Source organism: Bemisia tabaci, chromosome 4 (genome assembly GCF_918797505.1).
Source record: "Bemisia tabaci chromosome 4, PGI_BMITA_v3".
Lineage (NCBI taxonomy): Eukaryota > Metazoa > Arthropoda > Insecta > Hemiptera > Aleyrodidae > Bemisia > Bemisia tabaci.
Genome location: NC_092796.1, coordinates 28,927,948 through 28,933,589, shown reverse-complemented (window position 1 = coordinate 28,933,589; position 5,642 = coordinate 28,927,948). Strand labels below are relative to the sequence as shown.

Genomic DNA, 5,642 nt, shown 5'->3' with positions numbered 1-5,642 from the left:
GCAACTTCCTTTTTTTCTTTTGAAAATACTCAAAATATCTAAAAAGTTAAAATTTACAGGATTTCTCTCTTTAAAAACTAACAATTTTTGGAGGGAAGCAAAAAATATACTATTTGCTCTTCTGGGATATTTTTTAGATAATTATGAAGAAGCAACATTATTACAACACTGTAATTGTGCTGCTTCCTTTTTGCTAAATGCGATCCAAGTGATCTGTGACTCCTTCTTCGGCATCGGGATAATTCAACTAGAGATACTTTCATGTCCGAATATTGAGCCGATTTTTATTACGGCTGAGACCATTGTGCTCCGAGCGGTATAATGACCGTCGCGCGCATAATGAACTTCCCGCGATCATTTAGATTGATTTATAAGTTTATTCTCCTCATTATTGTACGCGTAGTAGAGCAAATGTGCGTGTGTAGCTATTACAAAGGTGATAATTTATTGAGCGCCACCGCCGCCGCGCGTCGCTACTAGGCGAGACATCCCGTGCCGTGCGGCTGATGTCTTCGTTTTGTCACCAACAATTTTTGGCACTCGCCACCAGACAATAAATGCACCTCAGTCTGCAATAAGGAACTACTATTTCTGGCTTCTCCATAAAAGCAATCATATGCATACTGCCGTGCTAAGGAATAACGCCGTATGAACCTTCGGGCGTTGCCATATTTCCTTAAATAACCAACGAATTTACTGGGGAAATTCTTAATATATTTTCTTCCAATTTTTCTGACAGTTCTACTCCCAAGTTAATCTTAAATATCAGAAAATTTTAAGGAAAAATACGCATGACTTCCTTCAAAAATTCATGTTTCGTTCGGGGAAATCTGGCAACTCTCGAATGTCCATACGACGTTTTTCCTTTGCACGACAGCAAAGGAAGCTAAAGGTACAAATGTTGCTTCTAAAATTAGCTTTGCGAAATGTACAGTTCAAATAGCGTATTCGTGCTGGATGGAGCTATTTAAATCAACCAGTTAAATAAAAAAATAAAAAAAAAAAAATAAATAAAAAAAATAAGGTGCGCAAGTATATATAGCACACCGAAAAACAAATTGGGTTCAATACGTTTTTACTTTTAAGCAACAAATGTTAAGGAGTATAGTATATTGTACCTTTGAACTCCAATCTCCTTTTCTTGAAATGTTTTAATTTCTCACTAACGTCGACCATTTCAGAATAAATGAATTGTTTCCTCAAGTCTTCTTCTGGGCTCACTGGTCGTGAACGCATCATAATAAGAAAAAAATAATTAATAAACGTAAGATTTGGTTCAGCACAACCACAAAATCATGTATCTCACACGACCTGCGGGGTCGGTGACCGTACATATTCCAAAGCGCACATCGGCTTTCAAGTGTTTCGGCAAGTATGGGGGGCGGGGGGGAGGGGCATTAGTAAATCATCTAAAAGATAGGTACCGATTTCTGACGTGTGATTGAACATAATTTAGAAACCTCTATATCTTATGAAAACATGATTTAAGTGCCCAATTTTAAACCCTATTTTCCCTGGTAAAAATTGGCAGTAGAATGTGAGTTCCAAAATACTATAGACCTAGCCGGCTGTAAGATTTCCAATAGCTTCTGTAGCCGGCTGTACAATTTCTTATAGCCTTTTATAGCCGATGGCGATTAAGTAACAGCCAGACGATAAAGTTTATGCTAAACGTTACTAAATACGGATACTAGGACTTAGTTAGTGTTTGGACTACCGCTCTCTTTTTGTGCCGTAGTATCTTGATTTATTTTGCGAGGAAAGCTCCGTACTTTTGAAGGATGCCTACTTAATATGTTGGAGCGTCTTCAATTTCTTATGATACTGGGCAATACCTCTGGTGTGAAATAGTTGCTTCAGACGCCGGCGCCGCGGCACGCTGCGGCGCGGCGGGCGGGCAGAGAGCGCGAAACGCTCATTGGCGCAATGCGTGAAGTATCCCTGTTAGGTTTGTAGGCGCCAGTGCATCGCCGCGCTGTGCGTGAAGTATCCCTGTGAGGTTTGTAGGCGCCAGTGCGTCGCCGCGCAATGCGTGAAGTATCCCTGTTAGGTTTGTAGGCGCCAATGTATCGCCGCTCCGCTTTGTGTTAGGCTCTAATATTTAATCTCGCGGAGTCAGCGTTTTTCAACTCATGATTTTGAAATGTTTGCACACTCTGTATGGACCATCTCATTTTAATTGATGAAAAAACAATATGTTTTAAAGGAAAATATGATGTGTTTTGTAAATATTAAGGTAGTTCCGTATCAAACTTAATGATTTCCAAAGCACACGAATTTCTACACAATTTCTTCTAGCCTTTTATAGCCAAAGGCGATAAAGTGTAAAGCCCGGCGATAGGAACTATAGCCCGACTGTATACTTTTTTATAGCTTCGTATAGCCCGGCTATATCATTTGCTCCGCTTTCTGCAGCCAGCGATATGATTTTAATAGCCTTCTTTAGTCGGCTATAAGAACTCCTATGGTATTTTGAAACGCAGCTCGTATCGCCAATTTTTACCAGGGTTATCCTGTTTTAACATGTGTCAACTGAAATGACCATGGATAAACAAAAGATTAAAGCAGATTATATACACAGCAAATACATCGCCGGATTTCCACTTCGAACTATGCAACTTTCCACTTTTCATGTATGTTTCGGAGAGGCTATTTTGAAGTTTCATTTTGACGGCTGTCTGTGACAAAAATACTCATTGGCTCCTGGAATTTGACGTTTTTACGCCATAAGGAACTACGTGGATAAAGTTCGCATGTCATGTAGTTCCTTTTAGCATAAATGCATCGAACTGCAAGTCAGTTGCCTATGTCCAATTGAAAATTCAGTATCGGAAACTTGAAAAACTTGGTCTCTTATTGCCAAAATTTTCTTGTACCTCAAATTTTCGTTTCCCAGACGAAGGGACGTTACTAAAATTCGAGATTGCAAAATTGACTTAAGCAAACAGATTTTTTTAAAAAAAAAACATAAAAGTACGTAGGCTTTAGGAAAAAACGGAGGCATTTTTTAATTAAATCTCCGCCCATACGGCATTAGGTCCATTTTCTCAAAATTTCATTTATCCTCCTACACCTCTCCTCGGTTACCCGTCAGTAGTGTTAGGCCAGATCTCATCATTGAATCCAGCTATCACCCGGTTAGAATTCCAAGCTCCCATTAACAATTACCTGTTGTAACTGATACTCTCTCAAAAAATTCAGGCGCTGCCGCGTAATTTCATCGCATATTTCTGATTGTTCATATCGACACAATACCTGATACGGAGTTTTGTGATCTCTCTTGTACCAGTCATTGTCCAGCTATGATCATCCCACCTTACCCCGGTCATCCAAAAGCGCGTCGTCTACATTGTCACTTGAGCGTCCGTCAAATCGGCCTTAATGGATAAATCGCGAGTTCTGACATATAATGGCAATGCCAAAATATTTGTTTGCCCTGATTTTTAGTGTCATCTTGGAGAACTGTTGCAGTTTCAAGATTTCAAAAGTTGCTGAATCAACCGAGGGAGCTATCGAAGCGGGGCCCGGTAAGCTGAACTTTCTCGTCCCCAGCTTCAAATATACTTTTTCGACGTTTAACTTTAAAATTGGTAGACATCTAAAGATAAATTCTTTTGAATGGGTCACTTTACTCTGTACGAATTTATACGGGAGGTAAATAACGCATAGAACACGACGTGCACATTGGAAACGGGGAAAGTAACTCAGAAATTGAGAATCACGCAATTCAATAAGCGCAACCTGTGAGTTTCTTGTGAGCGGGCAGTTCAAATTCCTCGTAACCAATGTGAAATAAAAACTTTAATATCTTCCTTAGGAGTTGGTTTCAGTAATTTTCGTTATATGAATTGTGTTCTACGTGAAATTCTGGTTAATAAACATGTATCAGATTGCTTAAATTCGTACCTTGTCAAATGGTCCATTGATCTTTGGACGTCCTTCTCATAAGCCCTTTTACGAAAAAAAGTCATCAATTTTACAAACCCTCATTATATAATAAACATCCTTCTTCACTTTTTGTAAATTTCCATTTTTTTATCCTCCTATTCTAGGTGATGCGAGGCTGGTTCCACCCGAAATTATCCTTGGGCAAGTTGGGCGATGAAATTTCTCCGTGAATGGACAGTGACGGGAATAAACACTCTTTTGGAGTCGCTGAAGGAAGATTGAGTGCACACTTTCTTCCATCCAAAACTCTATATATCAATGAAGTATGGAAATTAAGTAAGAAATTATTTTACTGTAGGTAATGAGACTTCGTTTCAAAATTAAATGGACAACTTATAATCATCTCGGGGTTTTTTTTCGTGGAATATGGTAATTCTGATTTTTTTTTTTTTAAATTGGAATCAATTATAAGACCGTTTCATATCTTTTGTTGACGTTGAATCTAATAAAATGTTGTTATCATCTCACATTGCAAGTCTTTTCTAAGAAGTGTAAGGTCACGTTCATACGCTGTGTTTTTCGATACGCGATATCTCCTTTAATTTTGAACGTAGACAATTGACGTTTGGGCAGATCTCATGCATTTTTACCAATCGTTATGCTGAACCATTAAAATAAGATTCTGTGACCTAGAGTATTTTCAAAGGGAGACTGCATGGACACCCATCAGACCCGACGGTGATTCTTGGTAATACTAGATGGGAGCGGGTGAGAATGGATTGTTCCCAACCTTTGACGTTTATCATCTACTGCACCTGTTAACAATTTTGTCATTGTAGACGTAGAGGCTCAAGTTGAATGTATTTGTTTTCAAATGTAATACACAACATTGGTTTAAAGCTGTGCTCATTGGTCTAAATATCTTATTTGATAGTATAAAGTTCATTGTAATACATGCAAGTGGAATCTTATTATCTGCTCTTTTGAATCATCTGCATGTGACGCTCGTATTTTTTTGAGGTCTTAGTAGCTCCGTAAAACCGAAGATGGTTGATCCTTTCAGTTGGCATACCCTGTCGAAAAAACCACTCTAGCGAAACTGACCTATTCTACCGCGCTAAGGAAGAACGCCGTATGAACATTCAAATGTTATCAAATTGCCTCTTAGATAATATTTATCATTGAAGAACGCTATGAATGTTCTTTCCTTTAAATTTTTGGATACTTTAGATCAAATTACGAGCGAATTTCCCTAAAAAATTAAAAGACAAATATTTACAAATCTTCCCGAAAATTTGTGATTTTCCGAAGGAGATTTGGCAACGTTTGAAGGCTCATACGCCGTTCTTCCTTCGCACGGCAGTATCGTTCAACTGTTTTGGCCATCAATCATCATTTGGCGAATCTTAGCGTTGACTCCCGAAACTATTTTTTTTCTTTTCAGGAAAGATACAAGTCCCGAGTTTCTGAAATAAATCGCCTTTGCGGCCAAATCTCCAGGAAATAGTCAAAAAGCATGACCGGAAATCCGGCAACGGTTCGCGCCGTTTGACACACGCCTAAACTAATGTCCTCACCTCTCGTCCACCATGCTCGATCGCACCAAACTAAATAATTGAGTGTTCATTCCATAACGTCGAGCTAATGCAAGGACGGGGGCGGGGGCGGGGAAAGCTCGAGGCGCGCTAGGGGAGGGGGCGGCCGGGGGAGACATATTGGCGAATTAGAATTTGTGGCCTAGGCGGAGCGAGCGG

The 5,642-nt window shown here is 39.4% G+C and overlaps 1 long non-coding RNA gene across 1 annotated transcript; it reads left to right on the top strand.

Annotated features, from left to right (window-relative positions):
* The first annotated feature begins 2,956 nt into the window (after positions 1–2,956).
* Positions 2,957–4,793, top strand: LOC140224364 (uncharacterized). Its single transcript, XR_011899658.1, has 2 exons — positions 2,957–3,527; positions 4,053–4,793. It is a non-coding gene; the product is annotated as an uncharacterized lncRNA (long non-coding RNA).
* The last annotated feature ends 849 nt before the right edge of the window (positions 4,794–5,642 follow it).